We start from the raw sequence: 25,736 nt of genomic DNA, 5'->3' as shown, positions 1-25,736 counted from the left end.
CTCTCGGCTTGGGCTTCTTTATTGAAGAATAACAGATGCGCGTTTATAGCGCCTTTCTGCCCCTTGGCCGCATACTTTAAGGTCCAATCAGTTCTTGTGCGCACTTACTCCTTGATCCACTCGCCCCACTATCTTGTGGCATATCTCCGGAATATCCTACGTAATCAAATCGTGTCCCCTGTGGCTCATTATTTATTATCTAACCTGAAGGGCGATTTACACGCAAACGAACGTGTATACTTTCGCTATAGTATTCGTTGAATACGTGAGTGTGGTCTTGCGCTCATCATTTATTGCATTTTCTGTAGCTTTCTTCTGCTTCTTCTTTTGTTTTTGTGGTCTTTGCGTTGTTATCAGTAAGTTCAATATCACGCGTTAACCAACCAACCGACCGACCGACCGACCCAGCAAACAAAGAGCAAACACGAACGAACGAACGAACGAACGAACGAACGAACGAACGAACGAACGAACGAACGAACGAACGAACGAACGAACGAACGAACGAACGAACGAACGAACGAACGAACGAACGAACGAACGAACGAACAAGCAAGCAAGCAAAACAAACGAACAAACGAGCAAACGAGCAAACAAACAAAACGGGCAAACGAGCAATGTGCGAATGAGCAAAGAAGCAAAAAGCAAAGAAGCAAGGAAGGAAACAAGCAAGCAAGCAAGCAAGCAAGCAAGCAAGCAAGCAAGCAAGCAAGCAAGCAAAGAAACAAGCAAACAAGCCCATACTCTTGACTGCATGTTACAACGGAAATTTATAGTAATAATAATTGTTTGGGTTTTACGTCCGAAAACCACGATATGATTATGAGGGATGCCATAGTGGAGGGCTCCGGAAATTTTGACCATCTGGTGTTCTTTAACGTGCACTCACATTGCACAGTACACGGGCCTCTAAGCATTTCGTGCGCTCATCTAAATGCGACCGCGGAGACCGGAGTCGTTGCTGCTGGAGTGCTTGTTGCCAAATGCTGAAAAGCCTGCTTTAATGTTCCTGTTGCAAAAAGCTATGCCCGAAAATTCACTCCTATTTATACTTTTACTGTTCGAGGACCCCGTCTGATTCGTTTTTCTCCATGTGTGTGGCGTGATCATTTTATGGTTTTGCTAGTAATAGTAGCGAGATGACCCATATAGCGGTCGAGATTCTGCGGAGCTCCTTGAGGCAACGCTTCACGTACAGAAAGAAAGTGTCATGACCGAGCTGAGAGGAGCGGGAGTCAACGCGTGGATATCTGCATAGTATCGAGCAAATAGCTGATCTTTGTCGCCATCCTCATACACAATGCCGCTCGTGAGTCGTCGTGATCTGGTAGTGGAATTCACCAATGAAGAATAACTCCTGTGTGCTCCCGTACTCTACACTTAAGTCATTTCGTGCCGAACCGGCACACTTTCATTCTTTTTTCGGTTCTTTCAGGTTTCTATAGCGTTCAGACAGGTCCCGAGAACATTGGTTCGGATTCGGGTTCAATTCTGGTTAAAGTTCCGGTTCGGGTATGGCTTCCAGCTCGGGTTCGGTTCGACGCTGCAATCGTGTTAACTACGCACTCCTGAGTGATTAGTGTGTAAATATAAATTTTGCAAATATTCTGAGATATGTTGTCTTGTCAAAGGTAGCGATTCAGATTTTCTGAAGAACTGTATTGAGCTATCACTGCGCACACTGCTTACTGGACGGATATCGACATCTGTAAATAAGTGTTACGACTGTGATTATAGCTTGTGGCTTTCTGTTTTTCTACACACTGGCAATAATGTTCATTGGCTGAGTATTTAGCAGAGTGAACAAAACCTTGCTCTTAAGCCGCTTTTACATAATCACTTAATGTCCAACCTGCTGGGTAAAAGTCGTGTAATAATAATAATAATAATAATAATAATAATAATAATAATAATAATAATAATAATAATAATAATAATAATAATAATAATAATAGTAATAATAATAATAATAACCACGACAGACAACCGTAAAAGTCTGTGCTAGAGCAAAAACACCAACCACGTAAACTGTCATGCGGCGACGTCGACTTTCGAAGATAGGAAGGTAAAAATCATGCCTGGGATGAATACTGTTACGATCGGCACCTACGCCGAAGGGGAAGCGGCGCCCCTGTTCTTCGAACAAGGCGTCGAAGGGCTGCTGACAGCCGTTCAAGCACTTGAACTGTCTTCCCGAGACGGGAAGTGAGGCGCCATGAGTCCGACGCATCAAGGTTCGACGAGACGACCGTAATGGTTTCCTGGGGCCAAATCTCTCTTGAGGAAACAACGGGAGCGGTCAGACGCATCGGGGCGGCGGATCTTTTGAAGTGCCCAGCTGTGGGCGTGTGACCCATCACCCTGCGGCCTTCACATGCCAAGAAAGGACCCCCTTTGTGCCACCAGGTTAGAGTGCGGCGGCTACGCCTTCGTCGAGGACGTTGACCTGGGCGGGTGTGGGCGGCACCCTCATCAGTGCTGTGTGTTTGACGTCATTGGACCGTCGAAACCTGGAGCAATTCTCCCATCTAGGGATCTGGGGAAAAGAGACCCTTTAAAATGAGCCCCGCTGGCTCACTGGGCACGAAATCTTCGTCATGTCACAGAAGATGTTAACACGTAAGACGGAAGATGTTCTTCGTGTAAGACGAAATGCTCGCCATGTAAATAATGTAAATAAACCACGTTAAGTTCCCCTTCAGTCTCTTCGTGCTGCCTCTGCATCTTCCTCCTGTATGTCCGGTGCCTGTAAAGGCTGGTCACAACAATACACAAAGCTTTTCGACTGCAAGTACGTTCTGTCTTTAGGCGGCTCTTCTCGCTTAATGATATATCCGGCGAAGAGATTGGATAAAGTTCGCTCTTATGAACAAATCTAGCCTAACATGTTTTTGTACATATGGGCCCTTGAATGCCGTGGGAACCTCAATTATTTTTCTCAAATTATTCGACCAGGACGGTGGCGGCAGTAGAACTACTCTTTTCTCCACTGGACGATAAACTGCTTGGCTTTGGTGCCCGACTCGTGAACTTCCTAGACAGCGGCATCACAGGGCATCACATCGCAACCATGCACTGGGGAGTCGCCCTCACACTTCCCGACGATAAAGTCATCCTCTACGACGGCTTGAGGATGCCGGATGGGCGACTGGCGCTCTTCAAAAGAGTGTCCGAAGTCGAAGCTGAATGGCCACAGCCTCGGATCAGAGTAAGAGGTGCTTTACCCATGTAGATTACGAACATTACTCGGAGCCAATGCAAAAGGAATAACAGCTAGCATAGAACGAGAACGTTATCATATTCATAGTTGACGGCCCAAAAGTGAATCGGCCCTAAAAAAATCAGCATGTTGTACTTTCAATTTTTTAACAGCACGTAGTCGGTAAGATGGCGTCGTTTTGACCAGAACAAGAATGAGTTCAGAAGTTCCGAAGGGCGTACGGGACATTTGCTATAGCTTTAAATCGGCTTCTATTGCGTCGCAATGTCCTCAGTTCATTTAAACAGCGTATACAGTATACACACTCTCGCTAGTTCCTGCCTGGTTATGCAATTTTCAGTGGAAAAAAAATCGTACATTGCCCATCTTTTGATTGTTGTCGAGGTGACTGCGATGAGCTTTGACGTGATACATCAAGAAATCTTCCACCCCAACCAGGAGGCCAGGGTGCGCCGTTGCTAGTCTCGTTAATACGGGTTGTATTAGGCAGGCTGCTTCAATAAATGTGTCCGAAAATCATGTCCACATTTAAGCTGAACATTAAGGAACCGCAGGTGTTAAAAGTAATCCATATAGTCTCCCACTGCGCGTGTCTTAATAACATGTCACTGTTATTTCAAGTAATACACCAGAGAATATTTTCAATATTACAATAATTCGTGTGTTACGTCCCAATATGGCTATGAAACACGCGTCAACGTCGTGTTTACGTGTCGCGTCTATCGAAAGGTGTGAAGCCCTGTACAACGCGGCAATAAACCAACAGACGCTTAAAAACGATTGAGTAGTGGCGCGCGCGCGCGCGCGCGCGCCACTAAAGCGCTTCCTAAGCATACGGCGTTTTTTTAAATCTTTGTCTGAGTAAGCTGGGACGCCCGGTACAGATTCCACGCAACAACTGGTACACAACACCAATTCGGAGAATGCAGGTCTGGGCCAGTATGTGGTAGATCACACTGCAATTGAGAACGAAACAAGCCGAGATTCCGCGCTGCGGTTTCCTATATATATAAAAACACAACGCAGAAACAAATTGTCGCTATCCTCCATTCTTGCGCTTAGCGTGAAACGTATATTTTGCCCTTAATGTATGACCAGCTCTTTTTGATCACGCGGCTGGGAATTGAGCGCTGGCCTCTAGCCAAAAATTTGATTTCAGCTTAGCCGATAGGACCGCAACCACAGCACCGGTTCCAGCCGCGGCAAGGTGCACGCCGTAAATGCAATATTCCTGCGGAGTAGATAATTTATTACTTCGCGTAAGTACGATACCTAAGGAAGTTGGTGAGCAAGTGATAGCTATGTTCGGAGCAGATGGCACACCTTGCAACTTAACGGCAGTCAGCACTTTCTGTTGCCTATAGAGGCTACATAGATCTTGGGGAAAAGTGCATAGACGAAGCTAAGCAAATTCAAAGCTGCAATAACCTAGACGCCGCCTATCACTGCAGCACCAAAGAATGTTCTACATCAATGACCAAGGTGGGCAGTTATCAGTAGGAGAGTAAGCGGATGCGAATAAAACTACATGTGACGCTTATGACGGCTCCTTGACGGACTTTCACGCATCCGCGCTGGACAAATAACCATTTCTGCTAGCACCAAACTATATAGAACTACGGGACCCTACTACGGGATTGGAGTAAAGGACACTTAAGTGCTGCTTCCACAAATATAAACAAATGCTCCTGAAAAACCGAAATCACCAAAAGTAAAGAGGAAGACCGAGCACGAAAAAGGATAAGACGTTTCGGCTCCCCTGACGGGAGTCTTATTGTTCACAATGAAAAAGAAAAATACGCCATATCCACGAAGTGATGATTGAGGAGCTGGCTCGGAGAAGATCGGGAAAACCCGTGAATCTTTTGAACCACAAGCGGTCGCATACCTTGCAGCTGTGGCCGAACGATCGATCGAGGAACTCGCGCTTGAAGCCCGCGTCGGCGCCAGCTTCGGCTTGCGACCGCTTTTGGCGCTTGACCGCCGCTTCCCGCGCCCGCTCCGCTTCGAGGTTCTCTTGCTGCCGCGCATGCCGCCTCCGCTTCGCGAGCCTTCTTCTCGGGGTCCGCACGACGCTGGCGTCTTTCTTCGGCCTCGCGAGCTCGCACCGCAGGGTCGTGCCGGCGGGCCCGCGCTGCTGCTGCTCTACGAGCTCTAGCCGCCGCTTGCATCGCCTCAAAGGTATTCGTGAGAAGTAGCTGCGCTAAGTAGCGCGCGCGTCGAGTGTGCAGGTTACGGCGCGGGACTTCGCCCCAGCTTAAGAACCTGGCGAGCCAGCTCCTAAAAGAGGACGTGTGAAACGATGCTTATGAAGGCTGCAAAATCTAACATAAGCAGTGGGTGTGGATGTGTTCCGTCATTTGGGTTCAACGTGTGATCCGTCGTTCGTATAAGAATGCATTTCAAGCTTCCTCTTGCGGACCGATTTTCTCTTTAAAAAAATCATGACGTCAATCCCAATTGATCTGAAGGAGCAAGTGTTCTGCGTTTTCTGCCAAGGCATTTGAATATACGTTTTCCTTATTAACGTCACTGACATGCTGTTTGATCGTTCAAAATCTTTCACTTTTTATGACGTTGTTTCCCGACCAGACGGGCTTTTCCTTCAGTCTCGACTTCGAAAAACCAAAACATTTGCTGTTTAAAGTATAACCACATATGCGAAGCATGTCTGTTGATTCGGTGCTGCATTATTAAAAAAACACGGACAGCCAATCAAGTGTATACAGTATACACATTACTTGCGCCTCACCCATTCATTCTTGCTGCTTTTACAATCCCTATCATGGTTTCAATTTTACAATACTGAAATGTAGGCCTCAATTTCTACGAATGCGTGCATAGAGCGGTGATTCTATTTATGCACTCATATAGGTATGTTTTTTAAAGCGCCCGCAAGCGACAGAAGGAGTGACATTAAGTCACGTTGATATGCAAAGAAATAAGTGTTTAAACATAGAAAGCACTCTTTATACACTACCGAAAGTGGAAGGCGCTGCTGTCAGTAGGTAGTTTCGCACGTGAAACAGATGAAAAACAGCCACGTGTATGGCCAGACCGTCAGGAAGCACTGTGTGCAAACCACCGGTGACCTATTTATGAGGAAATATGAGTGGTGCCTCTGATACATATGTCACAAAGGTGGCGAAAGACAGTCTATGGCTACTAAATCGATATGTGTTTAACGGGACTGCATTTGCTGTGAATGCAAAGTTGAGCGCATGCTTTGCCCACACGGAGCGCCTCGAACACGGCCCGGCGCCGGAGCTCGGAGGACTGCTGCCAGCACGCGGCGATCGCGCTCGAGCCAGATCGACTCAAACCAGTGATCCTGCTAACCTGCTGTACATCACTAATAAGGTCACTCCTGTGTGTCAAGAAACAGAAGGTATAGTGCCCACCGAAAGCACCGATGAATAAAGTATTTTGTAGTCTTGGTGAGACGCAATGCAGCTGTTAATCGGAAAATCGAAATGTGACTTCTCTTATGGCAGGGCGACGAAACGTCGACGAGTTAAGACATGCATAGCGGGGACTGCAGTCGATAAGTCCACTTTGGGATTCCTTGCATCTTCGCAAACATAAGTTTGGTTGCCATCTGGCAGCTAAGCTAGACTATTCTAGTTCACTGTAGCTATAGTTAATTATCTTGGCTATAATGGTGTTCAATGCTCATGGTATGGGCCATCTCCAGAGAGAAGCGTAAAAAAGAAGCCTCACGATACTCAGTTTAAAAGGCACTGGTTCGTCGTTCCGTCCTGCTTTATGATTTAATAGGGCACTTACCTCTAAAACATGTTCTGCGCGACATAAGTGTGACTGCACCAAATTTATTAATTTTCACGACCTACTTGTTTCTAATGAAGTTCATTCTTCGAAATTGCAGTTCTCTCTCGGCATCCGGAGAATCACGAGAGAAGATGTCGACAACATCGCCGAAAAGCCCCAGTTTATTAATCTGGGCATGTACGACAAGTGTGGCAACAACTGCCAACACACGTCGCTGCGGACACTCAGCTCTCTCGGAGGACCGTACCCAGACGATCTGCCGTTGGCCCAAGAAGCCATCTCCAGGGCTAAGAGGCGCGCACTTTTTGCCCGCGTTGGTACAATAATTGCCGCGCTAGCTGCGTTTTTCGCTCTGTAAATGCTCCGAAGATTAAAGACAACTCTCTACCGCAGCTGTGCGGCGCGTAAGCAATGCCTCGAATTCCGTCCATAAGTGTCTTCCCTCTCTTGCGTTTCTTTTTTTTTGGTCTTTTATTATTTACTTTAAATGTATACACAGGCTTACAAGGTCACAAAAAAATGAGAATATAGCAGGCTGACAACGGCCACCTAAAGGGGCAATGTGCCAGTCTTCTGCTTTCACGCGTGCTTTCTTGCCAGCCAGAACAGCGAGCAGGGTGCAGAATCGGACACGCGTTTGGAGCGTTCTCTTCGTTGGGAACGAAGAGTTCTGATATGGCTCAGCACACGTAGAGCACTGAAAAATCAAAAGCTCACCTCCACTCGTACGTCGTAGTCCACGGTTTTCAATTGCACTATGCATTTCCCAATAATGTCGGAAGATTCCATCGTGCACATCAGACCACACACTGACGACTCGCGTGCAACTTCGTGCCAAGCGACGAGCAGCAAGTTGTGAAACACACGCTATTGGGACTGAAATTGCAATAGCAACACACGATCGTGGCTTCTTGTCCTCACGTTCACGCGCAAGCTGTCGTCTTGGATAGCGATGCGCTTTCCTAGCAGACAACCAGTGACGAACTGGATGAGCACTTGTACTCGCACTGGCTCTAAAGTGTGTGTGTGTGTGGGGGGGGGGGGGGGGTCCGTTCTCCGTGTGGTGTCCAAGGGCCGGAACGGAACTTGTTTTCTGCGCAAGCAGCTGTGTTTTCTCTGCTTTTTAAACTTTTTTTATTAGACCGATCTCACAGCGAGTTGCGCTACGCCACCGCTGCCGCAGTGCATGCCGGTACTTGGAGTACTCGGTACGTTCAGATGCATATAGCTGGTGCATCGGCGAGCTGCATTAATGAGCTTTAGGGGCCGTATTTGGATGAATCGCGATGGTTGGGTTCACGTGCTGCGTGCTTGGATGCTACAACAGCAACCTGAAGTAAAAGCACTCCTCAGATTTTACGTGTTTTCAATGGATGTCAAGCTCCGACAGGAATGTGTGCGACAGTCAACGAAGTCGGACGGAGCAGCAACTACCGTGAACTTTAGACGTATTCTTCAACGTGTTTTTGAATTCCGTGTGTACTGCATGGTAATTTAGCAGTGCCCTATTGTGTCATAACTTTCTGCGCGGCTGATGGACCGATCAGCGACTGCAAAATTCCATACAACGTGTGCTCGATCCCCTAGCCGGGGCGATCGCCGCCAGCGGCGACATATTGGATACAACGTGTCTTCCGGGCAAAACGGAGATCGCTTAAATATAGAGAGATACCTAAACCGATCTCTCGTCAAAAGCGACGACGACTGTCAAATGCCTAGCACCAACGAGACCTGTGATACAAGCCAAGCTTATAACTGCACGTTGTGTACAGCTCGCGCCATAGAGTGCACGGCGACAACTCGACGGTGCCGGCATCGCAGCCAACCTCGCCCTCCGGGGTTTCCCAATACCTTTCAAAATGTGATATTATCGCGAATGCAGCGTAAAGCAGCAACAACGGTAACAAAGCTTAGCTCCTTATATGAGCGTAGGGCGGCTCTTATTAACGTACCGTACACAGGAGCTTCGAACTTGTAACGCGTGTTTTGCCCGGTGGCCCACCAACCTTAGAAAATTTTTTTTTTTACAAAGTTCGAGCTTTCAGACATGCTTCCACCTGTTTCGGTAGTGTCAGGTATTGAAATGTGAAGACTTCTTCGTAGCTTACAAGTTAGAATATTTTCCATATACTTTAGGATGCTTTGGTGTTGTGTTCAGTGCGACCTTACCAAACAGATTGGTAACTCATAAGATTTTTGAGCTAGATCATCGAAATTTTCCTCTAATATAGAAAATTGTTGAGCAAACATTTTTTATATTTCAGATTGTTTTTCATTTTTTTATTTTATGCTGGGAGCACAACGTTAAACAATTTTCTATGCAAAGTTAAAAAAATATTGTTTTTCATAAATATCCTTGCACATTATACTAACCTCATACTAACTTTTTGAAGTAATACCAATCAAAAGTACAATCACATAGCTTTATATTGATGTATAATATTACAATGTATCTATCATATTATTCATAACATGAGGTCATCAGGTGATAATCTTTTTCATCACTCGCGTTGACTCCGCCGACTCGGATGATAAATTTTCGCCTTTTGTGAGGCGTCTAAGGCTTTCGACGCAATAAAGATATCAAAGTCTATACTTGCGCGTGTCGTAATATGTTCCGGAGTCAACAAACTCTCGCATAGACGTGAACAACAACCCGGGGGCGATCGGAGATCTGTTCGTTCCGCTTGTTCGTTCTCCTGGGGAAGAACAAGCGCGCTGATTGGCTGAAGCGGGAGATGCCACTCAAGGCCGGGGGGTGTCGCCATTTCTTTTTTTTTTGCTTGATCTTTTCTTTTTTGGTGACGTCATATCGCGGCATAACGAGTGAGGTGATCGGAGATATCTGTTCTGCGCCGTTCGTTCTGTACCCGTTCTGGCGGCGTACGCGATTGGCCGAAGCCGGAAAAAACCACGTCTCTGAGGGGCGTAGCCATTTTTCTTTTTGCTTGAATTTTTATTTTTTGGTGACGTCATAACGCGTCATAACGAGCATGTCGTCTGCTACAAACGAACTGAGCGCGAGACCGTTCGCACGCGTTCTCTCGAGCGAACAAACGGCTTCGCACGGCATGATGCGGCGGTTGCGGCTGCCGCAACAGCTGATTTTGAGAAAATGGCGCTTGCGACGTGTGCTTTTCTTGCGGTTGGAGGTGCGAGATGCGTTTGAAGACATGAGCGAGTGCGGCGTCGCTTTCTGTTCTCGAAACGAACAGTGCGAACAAAATGAACGGGCCTGCCACTGGGCTGTGGCCTTAGCGCAGGGACTTCTTAGTTCAAAAGCGCTACCAGCTACTGCCACGTGTCGTCCCGGTCCTCACTCGTGAACGACGGCCCCAGTGGGCACGACGGCGTAGGTATCTGTGGGTGCTTTTTTATAAAAGCCAGCAGAAGCTCCTTTTGACGATTCGACACCCGGGAGCCAAGCCAGACATTCCGGTGGGACGACATCTTGAAAAACTGCGCCAACCGCTACTTTTCTCTTTTTTTTTTCGCGTGCGCGACTTCACATAGCGAGCACGTTAGAAAAGCTAACACCAATAAATATCAGCGCTCAAACCTATTGCTGTTTCGGAAACTCTTTGAGCTTGAAAAGAAAAAGAATATGCTTTCGTATAACAACTGTATTTATTAGAAGGTGAGAAACACTTCGTTTTGAAACATACGGTTCCCTTGCCGAGGACAAACGATGCGCGTCTACTTCCGGAAAGCTCGCCGCTCACCGCTTTACGATTGGCTGCCCTCTTCCTCTCGGCGGAAGAGAGCTGCGGACCGCCCACTTTTGTGACGTAACTCCGCCAGAACGAACGCGGAACGAACAGAGATCTCCGACCCCCCCCCCCCCCCCCCGACTCCGTTCTGCCCGAATATTCTTTTTTTCCTGAGCAAATAAGACGCGACGGGACTCATTTGGTGCTTTCAGGCTTGTCCCATGCACACTTTGGTTGGAAGATGCATTCCGATGAAACTTGAATAATCGTTCGTTTAGTGCGCGAATACCTCTTCTTGCGAGTTCAGCTTTTGCTACTGAGAGCGTTCGCAGCAAAGAGCGAAATTCATTAGAGCCTCCTGTTGCTTTTTGTAGCCTGCTCTCGGATATCGCGCATTGTTTTTCACTTGTGTTTACCTGCTTGTATGGTGACGGTAATGAGCAAGCGAGCAAATGAGCGACGCGACGCGAGCTCGCTTTTCTGCGCCAGTGTTTGACTTCCCGGCGTTGTCATATCGGGGGATGTCGCAGTAAGCTAACATAAAACCTGTGTTTTCAAACACTGTCAATTACGCTCCGATACAGGGAGAAAGATACAGCTCAACGACTCGTCGGCGTTTGTCTGAACAAACTCCCAGAAAGATTGCGACAGTTGGAGTCATTCATCGTTATGCTGGCAGCGCAATCTAAGAAAGATTTCGAAACGTTTCCTTTTTTTTTTCTTTTTGCATGTGACAGTAAGTTTGACTCCCTCATTACTTCAAAACAGAAACATTGCGCGTCAAAGTGCACTTAATGAAAACGTCTCGCTGTGCATTTTGTTAGATACTCTAGAGCTCGACAACTGAACACCGAGTGTTGTCAAAAAGTAAGATGGAAGGTTTTTAAACGATGATTAGTTATGCGTAGTTAATGGCCTTTGAATAAATCGTTCGTTAGGCGAGACAACAGCGAACGAGGCTGCCTTACAGCGTAACTTCAACAGAGCAACCAACTTTCTCTGAATACATAATACGGAAATCGATGAGATCCATCTCTAACTGTTATTGGGACATTTATGATTAAACGTTTCGCATTTAGTTCCTATTCAAATGCGGCCAGGCTAAAAACAACCACGACCTCAAACTCATTAACTCGCTGCTATTTCAACTGACTACGCCATGGCGGGTTGACGAAGACAGCTTTCCTAGTCGAAACATTGCCCTTAGTGTAAAACGTCCTTTTACCAAGCATTAATTGTCGATAACAGTAGCACATTTGGTTCGTTAAGATGGCTTGTGTACGTACTAGCACGTACTAGCTGCAGGTGCCCAAAGTTGGAAACACCTGGAACAATATTTTAAAGTGCGTGACTGCACTGCGGAGGCGGTACGCGTATGAAAATAAACTGGCGCGCAAACCTGTAACAGAAAACGGACTTGTGCACAAACTTCTTATTCATTCACTCACGCTTGCTACGCATACAAACGATTATTAACAGGTAAATCCCTGGCGATCGTCGTCCGCACTTTCTAGCCCAGCTGCGAGAGCGAAGCCTGACGAGAGGGAGAGCGTGGCTAAAGCTATAGTGGGTGAGGGGAAAGCCTAGTCCTGATGTAAGAGAAGCAGCGCAAACACACAAGACGCCCCACATAGAAAAGACACGGCACGCACAAGAGCTGTGTAGCTTAGTGTAGCGAGTTGAGCCTGGTCGAGAAAGGGTAGCGACGTGGAGAGGGCGAAGCTGGTTAGAGAGGAGGAGAGCAAAGGCAAAGCCATGGCGGGAGCGGAGCAGCTGGTGTGGAGAGGAGGACCGGCTGATAACTAAGCCGAGGGTCTCGTATTCGTTGCGTTCTGGAAGCCTGAAACTGATTCCAACAACTGCACTGTTTAATCAGCCTTCGCGACAATAAGTCATTGAAGCTGCGCATAATGTTTTATGTGTATATGTACGTTATATGTAAACTTAAAGAATGAGTAAACACTTGTTACTGCGCAAGTTATGCGGTCAAGTTCTGGCATCAGTTTCCGCGTGTACGTGCGCCATCCTAACAGCGCAACCATGCACTTTCCATACTAAGTTGCCCAAGTGAAGCACTTCTAAAACATTATGGCTATGACAGGGCAATCAACGCCGGTAGTGTAAGCAGCAGAGCTGAGGAAGACTTGGTGCAATGCCATCAGAGCGTAGCTGCGCTGTGTCGCACGGTCATGACCTTTTCCCGCGCTCTGTTGCTTAATCACAGGAAACGGTGCACAGAGGGACATGACGGGAAAGAGGTGCTGAACAAATATGTGCCTCTGCGAAATACGTGCTCTTTATTAGGGCGCGATTGTAGCGACAGCAGTTCCCGAGCAATCGAATTAAGCGCTCGCGTCTCACCCGGGGCTTCGTTCGGCCTGTGCATTTTCTCTTGCTCTTTTTTTTTTTCGTTCCATTGTTTGGGTACAGCCGATTTACCGTGGACATGCTCGCGGTAATACAGAACGTGCTGTTCAGTGAATCAGCAAATTTTTCTTTCCTTTTTTATTCCTTGTTCAAGTAATAGTTTGCGTTGTGCGTGCTCCTCATTAAGCGCTAACGGGGCGGCGCTGTCCATTAAAGCTTCTCGTGAAACATAATTCCGTTTGCTTCTCTTGTGCGTATTTTTTAATATGGTCCTCCCTGGTCGATGTTTATTCTGCTTTCTTCGTATCTTATTTCTGTAAAGTATTTTCTGGTCGTAAAAACCTTTCAGGGTGCCTCAATAGTGCATGAATAATATACGTCACACTGAATAGCACATAAATGAAGTTCCAATTTTCTCCCTGGAATAAGAGGTGGTTTTTTTACGTTACATTTTGTAGCAATACGTAGCAGTGGAAGCTAGTTTTAAGAAACAAAGAAAAACGAATACAGCTATAAAAGGTGACACTAAGAATAAAAACCCGCCATCTACAGCTGCGATTCAAAGCCGGGCCTTTTGAGTGGGAAGTGTGCATTGTACCCCTGTACCACTTTGGCGGAGAGACTACCGATCGCAGCGCCACAAGCGGATTTACCCTGTTTGGGCTTCCCTTTCTGTACATTAATGGTACTGCGGCCGTTCCGAGCACTCCCCTATTCTAGTACGCCCTAATTAGGGTGAAGTAGCGCGAACGATATAGGACAGGTGAAAGAACCAACGGGAGTCAGTGCTTTGACCTTGTTCGTTCTTTCACCTGTCCCGTAAAGGCAGTTTCCTGCGCTGTTTCTCCGTAGCATCTTAGAAAGATTACGAAACTAGGATTCCACGACAAATTCTCAAAACTGTATTCCGAACGCATGGCGTTCCTAACTGTTACATTGACGTGTTTGCGTCGCAAGCGCCAATGCATATTAAAAATAAAAACAACTTTAAGCCGAGCTTTTACAGGAAATTTGTTTTTTTTTCTCGCAAAATCGCTTGCCCTGCGAACTAATTTTGGCCGACTAAGAAGTAAGAAGAAGTAGGAGTCACGATTCACGACAGTTCAAACAGCGCTGATAGCCGAGGAGCTCAGCCATGTGCTTTCGTGCAGCTCTTATTCGTCGGCATAGGCGTACGCACAAGAGTGCAACCATTATTCATCGGCATAGGCCCAAGCAGAGGGTGAGCAGGGGAAAGGGGGCGCCAAGTCTGTCCCATGCCTTTTCTCTGTAGGACCTCCACTGTCACTGCATACTGTGCATGGTTATGGCCAGGCAGACTTTTGACAATAATGGCGACCGAGCAACCCTGATGTTGCATTCGAAGAACTGTTTATTCACACCTTTACCCTCGGAAAGCCGGAGACCAAAGGCCGGCTGTTGTAAGAAGCACGTCGCCGCTTCGTTTCTTTTTGCATCTGTTTGCGAAACAAACTGATTTTCTTGCGGACTGCACCAATTCAAGGGGATGGGGGTGGGGGCTGGGTGTTCGCGGGGGTCGTTCTACGGTGAAACTTCGCTCCCTCACTGAAGGACCCTGCGCGGGCCCATGTTCATCGGTAAAGTCCAGATGACGATTCACGTAGCTACTTGAGCTGAAGCCTTGCACTGTGTCTTAGAAGTGCTTCACTGTATGCTTCAATCGACCTGCGCTTTGTGGGACACCCGGTTCTCGTGAGCGCAAGCAGGGTCCCTGTATACACGGCGGGCATCTGCGCGCCGTAAAAGGCCTCTAAATCATGTCAGCACGCCGAAGCGATGATTACCTGGGTGTGTCCAGATAAGATCGAACACGAGGTCCCGGTCACCATTCCCGATTTTGATGAAATTTTCTGTAGGTATAGGCATTACACCCAGAACAGCGGTTTCGAAGTTCGTTTTGCGAAAAAAAATTTTGTTCACCTGACAAAAAATATACAAATTTTGGCCGCAAAAAAACACTTTTCCGCCAATATCGCGATTTCTGAATTTTGAGCGCGCCTAGGGAAAAAACGGTGCACTTCTAGGTCACAATATTTATTCCCCTCAAAGAACAAGTTAAATACAATCTTATGAGTCTATTATTTTTCTTGCTTGTTGAAGCACTTTTGAAGAAAAAAAATCACAAATTTGGCGATTCGCACAAAATACCTGTATTAGAGGAATTTATTGCTGCAAACAAGTTAAAGTGAGGATAATAAAAATCAGTACATATTAACTTTGATACTTTCGCTCTCTTGTAAAATAATTTTCATGGTTTTATCACTCGCCATTTTACTCGATAGTTGGGCTGAAACGTACGTGATTTACCAAAAACGCCGAACTTTGAAAATGATTTTCTCAAAAAGCCCATTTTTATTTTTTATAAAATCCCTCTGATTGAAGTCAAGGACGTTGTCTATCATTGTACATAAAAAAAAAAACGTTGCATTATTTTGGTTGCTGACAAGTTATAAGGCGTCAAATGTGACCAAGTCAGCCTAGCGGCCGCGTCGTTCGTTATGTGCTGAAACTCGGATATTAGTTGTTCAAAATACTTGTACGTGACATAATCACAAATCAGTAGCTCCACACCAACAAATGTGCAGTCAGGTGTCATGGTTCAGCAAGCTTTGTCTGGCGATCAGCCGCTTGACAAACCCGCAGTAGCGGCCGCTCGATGCTGCGGGCGCTCACATTACATAAGTGCCGCTTCGACTGCGGATGAGCTCCGCTTGCGCGCCAAACTACGCTCAGAGGACAAACGAGAGAAGAAATGCATCACTGTGAAATATAAAGGCTGTTAAGTGCCAACAAATGTCATAATATGCAACGAAAACTCTGCCGACAATTTCTCAGTGCGCGCCTTCAATACAGCATGCATGTATATTTCTTCCCTCCTGTTATCCCTGCAGCCGCAAAATATCGTGAAGACGCTCGGCTTGCGTTGAAAATATCTGCGGACGCACAACAATACAGTATTGTAAAATCGGTGCTTTAATGAAGCAAAGGACTTGCACTCACTTCTTTTCACATCCGGCTGACACAAGTGTTCTGGCAAGAGATAGAGAACAACTGCAATTTGAACTGTTCGACCATTGGAAGCACGTATGAGACATTTCTTTAGATGTCAGTGGCTTGCTTTTGGGTCTTATATTACTGATAGAGTGAACCTAATTATCTTTAGGCCATCAGAAAAGAGAAAGAACACATGAGAGCACTACTGGAGGCGCTCACTGCAAAATTACCGGCAGAGTTTTCGCTGTATAATATGGCTTTTGTTGGCACTTAACAGCCTTTAACTTTCATAGTGATGCATTCCTTCTCTCGTTCGTCCTCTGAGCGTAGTTTGGTGCGCAAGCGGAGCTCATCCGCAGTCGAAGCGGCACTCATGTGATGTGAGCGCCCGCGGCATCGAGCGGCCGCTACTGCGGGTCTGTCAAGCGGCTGATCGCCAGACAAAGCTTGCTGAATCATGACACCTGGCTGCGCATGTGTTGGTGTGGAGCTACTGATTTGTGATTATGTCATGTACAAGTATTTTCAACAACTAACATCCGAGTTTCAGCACATAACGAATGACGCGGCCGCTAGGCTGACTTGGTCACATTTGACGCATTATAACTTGACAGCAACCAAAATAATGCAACGTTTTTTTATGGAGAATGATAGATGACGTCCTTGACTTCAATTAGAGGAATTTTTAAAAAGATTAAAAATGGCCTTTTTGAGAAAATTGTTTTCAAAGTTCGGCGTTTTCGGTAAATTTCAGCCCAATTATCGAGCAAAATGGCGCGTGATAAAACCACGAAAAGTATTTTAAAAGAGAGCGAAAGTATCAAAGTTAATATGTACTGATGTTTATTATCCTCACTTTAACTTGTTTTCAGCAATAAATTCCTCAAATACAGGTATTTTGTGCGATTTGCCAAGTTTGTGATTTTTTTCTTCAAAAGTGTTTCAACAAGCAAGGAAAATAATAGACTCATAAGATTGCATTTAACTTGTTCTTTGATGGGGAATAAATATTGTGACCGAGAAGTGCACCGTTTTTCCCTAGGCGCGCTCAAAATTCGGAAGTCGCTAAATTGGCGGAAAAGTGTTTTTTGCGGCCAAAATTTGTATATTTTTTTTTCAGGCGAACAAAATTTTTTTTCGCCAAACTAACTTCGAAACCGTTGTCCTGGGTGTAATGCCTAGGCCTACAGCAAATTTCATCAAAATCGGGAATGGTGACCGGGACCTCGTGTTCGATCTTATCTGGACACACCCACCTGCGGATCTACAGTAGTCGTAAACCCTCATTCGGGACCAGCCTTGGGGAACACTCGGCAAGGATTCCTGTACGCGGGCTAGCTGCAGGTTTATCTTCCCTCGATTGCCCCGTTCGCAGTTATTCGTTATGTTATCAATTAGAGCAAACAAGTAAGTGGTTGGATCGCACGGGTACGTAGCAACTGGTAATAATCAAAGCTTTGTTTCATGGTTATTTAAATCTTAACTTCTTCTTTGCTTCTACGTATGGGACGGCGCGCAGCTTGATCATTGTATGCTATGGTTCGTGACGAAGATGTTCCTGCGCCACGTGACACGTGCCAACGATGGGAGAGAGGTCAAAAAATAGAATACCCAAACCCTCCCCAAAACTAGATAATGATATAAATATGTTTCCTTTTTTTTTCTGTCTTACACTGCAGCCGGCCACCGCAGCGTCTTTCACGGCCCGAGTCGCTTCGGTACATTAATATAACCCCATAAACCAACCAACCTCATATTTCACGCAAGCGTTTCTCGTTAAGTCATACTCCATTTGCGTTCCCAAGGGATATAGGATTTCTACAGTCATTTTTTATTATTGTACCAATGTTCGCCGAACCCCCCTCTCTTTTTTTTTTCTTGAAAGACCATCGAGTTTCCAACTTTTTTTTTGCTTAATATGTACTGATGGGCTAGTTGGTGCGCCATGATATTGATGAAGCAGCGCACAAAAGGCACACAAAGAAGAGGCAAGCACAAGCGCTTGTGTTTGCGTCATTCTTATGTTGCGTGATTGAGTCCTTTTGTGCGCTGCTTCATTAGGGTGTTTTCGAATAGGGGCACGAAAGCCCTTTGCATGTGCTTGCTTTAGGTCAAGCAGGAGCTAACTAAGAGTTTTCGAATAGGGCCTGCGGCGCTTTGGACACTCTCCCTATGGTCACTCTAAAAAGAGAGAGAGAGAGAGAGAGAGAGAGAGAGAGAGAGCTCTTTATTCAAAGGCAGAGCATTTAGCCGGCGTGTGTAAATTCATTGACTTGCTACTCTGCGTGGGGAAGGGGATTGGGGACTGAAAGACACAGAGAGAAATAGATATAGAAAAAATATAAAAAGTTAAAATAGAATAAAAAAGAGGTAAAAACACGAACTGAGTTTTTTGTCTCTTGGGTGGGGACCTGTGCTGACAGTGACTTATTACGTGCTTTCAAGGTGCCATTAAAGTATGTCGAGCTGACCGATACTCTCTAAATATCTGAATAGTAGTTTCATCGCATGCCTCTGTTGCGTGACGCAGGGTAAAGGGCCCAAGACACAGTCAATTGATAAAGTTCTTTTGGTCAGCATATGCATGCAATGTTCATAGAGCGCACGCTCTTCGGCATACTCTCAGCACTCAAACAACATATGATCGACAGTTTCTATGGAGCCACAGTTATTACAGTATGGACTTTCGGTTTGACCAAAGCGGTAACGTAAACTGTTTCCATAAGCACTAATCATAAAGCATAATTTAATCGAATGCGATGGTAGAGTTTCCAGATGTCGAGGAATTCTGCATGGGAGTCTTGTTCTTAGATGTGGATCAATAGAGTAGAGGAAAGCATAATGATGTGTCGAGAGGTTCCAGAGCCTCTTGTTTTCTTTGGAAGCAAGTCTCTTAGCCAGCTGAGAAGCATCACTATAGAGTGACCCTTCGGTCACTCTAGTCTTGGCCAAGAGCCGTTGCTTCAGTGGGGGCCGTCATGTTTGCTTGACGCAAAGCATTTTGGGCAGGCTTTGGGGCTCCCGCCAATTTCGAGAAATACCGTCCCCGACGCAAAACCCAAACGCTGTTCCGGTCTCGCGCATGCGCAGTGGCCTCAACGCTTTTGGGGCCCCAAAACGATTGGGGCCTTTGTTCGAAAACTCCTTATTAATATTTTGTAAGGAAAGGGGAGGCAGGTACGTTCATACCTTTAAAATGGAGCACAGAAGCGCTAAAAAACAAGTCGTCCTCTCTTTCTCTCGGTTTGTCCCTATTTATATATAGAGCAATGCTGTTTTTTTTTCTTCATTCCTAACGAAGCGCAATGAATGAGCGGTCATGAAAACGAAACCAGTCCAGGAATTCCGCCGTTCCATCTCATTTCCGGGAACAGAAGCGCATATCAATTGGAGCCAGCGCGGATGGAACGATGTGGACGCACTCGAAATTGCCGAGACATAGCGACTCTTGGCGAGGACGATTCATTTTCGCGAAGCGGGCCCGTGCCGTGCGCTGGAAATTTAAAGCTAACACGCCCTCTTCTAGATCGCCGGTGTTACTGCGCCCATCTTGAAGCGGTTCCATTTCAGCCGCCACATATAGTAACTTATCGGTTTGGTTGCTGGGCTGCTAAGCCAGATTACACAGGTTTGGATTGTCTGCCACGGCCGCACTTCGGCAGAGGCGAAATGCAGTTACGTGCAGTTAGCGTCAAGAGTTCAAAGACCACTACATCTTAGAAAACTTTGAATTTCTCAGTGAGATCTGGCAGTGACTCTATTCTTTCGAACTGCACAGTACATGTTGGCTCGTTTTAGAACAGGTCGGAAATTTGAATTAAAGGCTGCCTTGTTTTCCCGAGTTTCGCAGTCTCTAACCTTTCAACGCTGACGGTGCTTAGACTTAGATGCATGTTAAAGAACCACAGCTGGTTAAAATCAAACCGCAGTCTCTCACTGCGTTGTGTCTCATAATCACAGCGTGCTACGTAAAACCCCAATTAGTCTTCACATAGCTTTCATCGTAAGCGTAGGACCTTTGTAACTTTTTTCACAATGAAATGAAACTAAACTTAGTATCTCCGAGGCACATGATGAATGCCGACAAAGAAAAGAGGGAGAGAGAAAAAAACTGGCGAGGCTTGCACTAAGCAGCGCAAGGCTTGAAATAGCGAAACTGGATGATTTTGAAGACTAAATCTGGTTGCTTCTAGGTTGTTTCTAGGCCTTAGCTAGGTGATGCAGGTTTCTAGGTTGCATGCTTATAGGTCGTTGCTAGGCTTTTGCTAGGTGATGCTAGATTGTTTCTACGTTGATTCTCAGCGCAGAGAGGTTCGAGTTAAACCACAGACAGTCACAGACACGACACGGGAACGTCGTCGTTGGCGTGTGCCTTCCATCGCTTCGGGGTCTTCTAGCAGCCGCCGTGGCCTTTCCCGTTCCCTAGTATTAAATGCGAAGCATTTCTTTGCGAACCTTTGCCACTTTGAGCGTTTCTATCTATCTATCTATCTATCTATCTATCTATCTAGCCGCCTACGTCTGGGTGTTCACATGATCGCCTCCTTAACTTGGTGTAGACCAAAATTGTCATGGGAGGGTGAGAGGATTTGACGAATATGACTATGTGGTCGTGACATGAATAACGTCGAAATTCTGTCGCATACGTCGTCAAACACTTTCCTCCAGACACGTGTGGCACATACCCGTTTACCATGGGCCACGGTGTACGGGTTTGCGCTACAGGTGACTGACAGTTTATATTTACCCATGAATGGCTAGAACAGACATTGGTAATTTAAATGCGAGAGCGTTAAGAAAAACCGGCATCGGCAGCATTGAGCCGACGATTTGTAAAGATGAAAATTAGGATCCTAGCAGGAATCGAACCCAAGCATTCTGCGTGGCAGTCAGGTATTCTACCACAGAGCCACGCCAGGTCCAGAAACTGCTTTCAAAAAACAACCTATGCAGGCGTAATGTCGGTGCAACGTCAATTGTGGCTGCGGCGTTGGTTATATAATTTTATAACGAAGTAATAAACGCTACGTATGTACTCCTATGAGACAGGCGTCATGTCAAGTTAACGTCTGTGGATCCAGTGTTGGCTCCGCTTTTATAGCAGTCTAATAAACCTTACATTTGTATTCCTATGATTTACCAAGATAAGTTGAAGCGTCGCTCGAACTCGGATGAATACGCTAATGAAAGCTACGTATGTTATTCACATCATCGCACCGCAAAATGCACTTCCTTTCGATAATACTTACGTATCTACTCTAACGTGAGTGCTGACGTTAGAGCACATACGTTACCCTATGAACGCCCTATAAGTTACCCTATAAACGCCAGTGCTGTCGACGAGCCTGGTAAGAGCACGATGTGCACACAACTACTGCAATTACAAAAACACGTCGATCCACCTCGTAACGCTTGGCTCAAAGCAAAAAAAAAAAAAAAAAAGATGCAGCATAGAACTACTCGCTGACTGCTTCGCATGATACCGATTCCCACAAGGCGTGAGATCTGCCGAATTTTCTATCATTGTAGGTACTCGGGTTCTTCAGCTCGCCGCCGTCGCTTCGCAGCCATTTGTTGGACTAACGGTTGCCTTCTTTTTTTAGTGGAAGTTGTGTGTAGTGGGATTTACCCAATTTCCATGGCACATACCCGTTTATGATGACAATAGTTTTCTGATAGGCCGCACAAATTCCTGTGGCACATACCCGTTTGTTGGACTAACCGTTGCATTCTTCATTCTTAGTGGACCAGTGGTGAGCAGTGGGATTTACCCAATTGTTGTGGCGCATACCCGTTTATGATGATGATAAAGTTTTCGTACGGGATGAACACGGAACGATTTGCCAAACAGCTTCGCTGTTTAAAAAGGAACTCGCTACAGAATACGCGCGGAATGGAGCCGAACATGCTCAGAGTAGGACAGATACAGCTCAAGGAGCTGTCACGACAAGACCATGGGCAAAGAATTCCAATCCTATTGGAAACTAGAAACGTAGGCGAAAGAAAAAAAAAACACCGCCCAAGCACTGCGTATACAGAGAGTTAAGCATCAAAGCTGAAACGCGCGGCCCCCGTGCTTATCACTGGGTGAATCCCGACGGTTCATTAAAGTCTTTCTCGATTATTGGTTACTTCTTTCCACAAATATTAATTGGCGTCTGCCCCCCGCGTGCTTCCTTCTTTATTTTTAGAGGAACGGTGAAGAGTAGTGCATTTATTTATTTCATTAGTTCACTTATACGTTTAATTTATTTGTTGAGTTATTTTTTGTGAATTATTTTACTTTTTTTTTCTGGGGTGAGTAGTGGGGTCTGCCCAATTTCTGTGAAACATACCCGTTCACGATGATGATAGTTTTTTTTTTTTTTGCGTACATTGTATCACCAGATTTTCCTTTCGCTTAGCCACAAGAAGCTTTAATAGGCAGGCAGGGCTGAGGGTTGAGCAAGCAACTCAACTCGTGTATTCGCGCGCTGAGTTTTGAACAATGTATGCATACCGGGTATCGTTTACTCTCTCCAGCCGCGTGAATAAAATAATAAAATACGTGTACAGAGAGAGAGAGAGAGAGAAAAGGAGAGAGAGTGAGAATTTTTATCGAGTCCGGCCAAACGCGGTTTCACCGCGTAGCGGGCGACTCCCACATAAAAAAGAGTGTTGCAAACGCATCTTTTCGCGAGCTTCGCGAAGGTCCTTCGCCGACCTTTGTTATCCTCCGATCGTGCACACACACAGAAAAAAAAGTAAAAGAAAAGATGTCAGCGCGATCAATGTCGCTGCTTTTCAAAAATTCACTGAAGCTGTATCGCTTTAGCGGCGCAGCGTCACGACAGTGTAGCCGATTTACCGAAGAAAGCAATGGAATCCCTACTTATTCTTTTGTTCTCGAGCCTCGCCTAGTCCCCGCAGTGGATTCTTGTTTCGCGATGTCGTCAGCTTCATGTGAAACAGAATTTAAATTTTTTTGTTTTGTTTTGTTTTTTGCGGCGGCGCAGAACAAAACAGCGATCGGTCGTGGTTCTTAGGTTGCACAGTCGTACAGGGGGAGATAAAGAAAGAAAACTGCTTATAAAAAGATAAAAACACACATCAAAAGTATCTGCGAGCTACGGGTGGCGCCTGTTTCGCAAATCCACTTGGTTAAGTATTCCTTTGTATCCTTACATGTGCCTCTTTTTCTATGGGATTGCGAACTTAGTAGCACGCGAAAAGGGGTTTATTTTGAAATGAAAAGCACCAGCGCAGTACGAGTACTGAGACTTCGTGAACTATATATTCTTTCTCTTTGTGTCCATTCTTTGTGATCAACAAAAAATAGACAAAGAGTGCGGAACGACAGATTCAACCCGGCATTCCGTAAGGATGATCCGCATACAAGTTTCATGGCATTGCGCATAAAGTCCTCTCCGTATAGCGAGGGTTTTTCTGTGTCACGGTGCTTTGTACTCGGTCTCCAAACAAGCACATGCTCTCGTGGTTACCGTTTTTTATTTTCAACTGTTTCTTTCCTCGGTCTCTGAAGTTATCATTCCTTATAAACAAAATACAAAACTCGAGATGGAGCTACCGTGTAGACCCTGTGGGTATCAGCGTGTCATGGTGATGCGCGAATATACCTTATGATGAAAGCGTTCAGTGAGATTGACGCTTAGGAGTGGACATCTTCACGCATTACTACGCTAATCTGAGTGACATATGTCGTTGGGACACTAATCTACAGATTATCACTCCCATGCGCTTACCTTAACTTGCTTATCGTTGCTTACTCAGAAGCAGGCCCGTAGACAGGAATTTCTGTCGGGGCGGGGGCACTTGCTGAAAACCTTGACTATTTCAGAAAAACATCCATTTTTATGATTTATTTTTGGTAAAACGCCCCTGTTCATTAAAATTTCGCCCCAGGCGGCGCACCCTCCTACATTCATGCTCACATTCATGCTCGCGCGAACATCCCAATACCCACCCTCGTTTGTAATGGTTTTCATTCACACACATAGGTACACCTCACCCCACGTTCATAAGTTCATTCACAGTTACCTGACCGCACTCACGCGCATGCTCACGTCTACTCACACCTATCGTCACTCACTTACATTCGAACCTTTGAATAGAGTACGGGCAACAATTAAAAAGTCACACGGTCCCCTAAACACTTGCCTAAGACGACTGGATGGTGAAAGTCATCTTATTTTTCTTCTCAGTAGATTGTATTGATCTCGTCTGAATGCTTTCCGCACCTAACGTGGTTTTGCATTGCCTTCGAGATCGGAGGAATCGGAAGCTTTCTGCATCTCACGTGGTTTTGCAGGGCCTCCGGGATCGGTCCATTTCTGGCCAAGCGACGATGTCACGTGATGACGTCAGGTTACGTGACATAATAGTGACGTCACGATGACATCATAGGGTGACGTGATCACGTGATGATGATTTTTTGCATCCCTCGTGTTTACGCCGACCACTCCACCGACGGACAACTTTCGCGTTAGATGAGGCACCTGAAGTTCTCGCCTTAATGAGTGTCCTCGAAAGTGCATACCTGTGCTGAAGGGAGATTTCTGCGAAGCCTTTATGTCATGTAACCTCTCGCTTTTTTTTTTTGAATTTTTCAGAAAATGTTTTGAGTGTTGAAAACAGAAGGAACTAACAAGCTTGGTCGCTTCGTCACCCTCATGCACCCAGACTCGCGCAACGCACACGCAGAAACGCGCGTTCCCCCACACCATCTCTCTCTCTCTCTCTTTCATATCATCCGCATAGGAGCTACCGAAGTGCCAGAAGTTATCTGCGGAGCGTGTTGTCTCAGCAACTCCGCTGAGACGTTTTCCGTGTAGCCGGCGCGGTGGTGGTCGAACCAATGTTTATGGGCTTCCATATGCAGCGCTGTCTATTGACGCGTTCCGTACGCGTGACAGCTCGCGTGTTTTTGGCAGACGCGGTAGTGGTCGCGCGGATAGGGATGACAGCTGCCGGAAGATGACAGCGACTGTTGGCATAAACACGCTCGCATTGAACGCCGAGCGACTTCGACGTCTACCGCCGAGACCGCGGTACGTGCGCGATGCTTTCCTGCTTGAGTGAACGGACTAAGCTTGTACTCGGTTATTCAAGGCGAGATGGAGATTGCGGCTCATGTCAGAAATAGTTTGTTGCGGCTTTGAGAGTGTTTGCTCTCTTACTAAGGCGAAAGCCTTAGATGCCTCGTCAAACGCAAAAATTGACCGTCCGCGGCGGCGTGAGCACGAATGATGCAAAAAATCATCATCATGCGATTACGTCACCAAATGACGTCACACTGACGTCAAGGATCGCCATAATTTCTGACGTCATAGTGATGCCACCGTGTCGTAACGTAACGTGATGTCGCATGATGATTTCATCACATGACGTCATAGCTTGGTCAAAGGAGCGCCGATCCCGGAGGCAGTGCAAAACCGCGTTAGGTGCAGAGAGCTTTCAGAGGAGCGGGGGATTAGTATAACGATTGACAAGAAGAAGAAGAAGGCTTTCACCTTCGAGCCGTCTTAGGTGAATGCGTAAGTGACCCTGCGAGTTTTCTGAGTAAATAGATCCCTGAGTGCGCCTGCTCAAGTTTACATGCATTCCCACGTCAGTGCGCGATATCTCAGGTGACGCGT

This window comes from Rhipicephalus sanguineus, chromosome 6 (assembly GCF_013339695.2).
Source record: "Rhipicephalus sanguineus isolate Rsan-2018 chromosome 6, BIME_Rsan_1.4, whole genome shotgun sequence".
NCBI classification, from domain to species: Eukaryota; Metazoa; Arthropoda; class Arachnida; order Ixodida; family Ixodidae; genus Rhipicephalus; species Rhipicephalus sanguineus.
The sequence above is the reverse complement of the archived record's forward strand: the minus strand, read 5'-3'. Positions refer to the sequence as shown.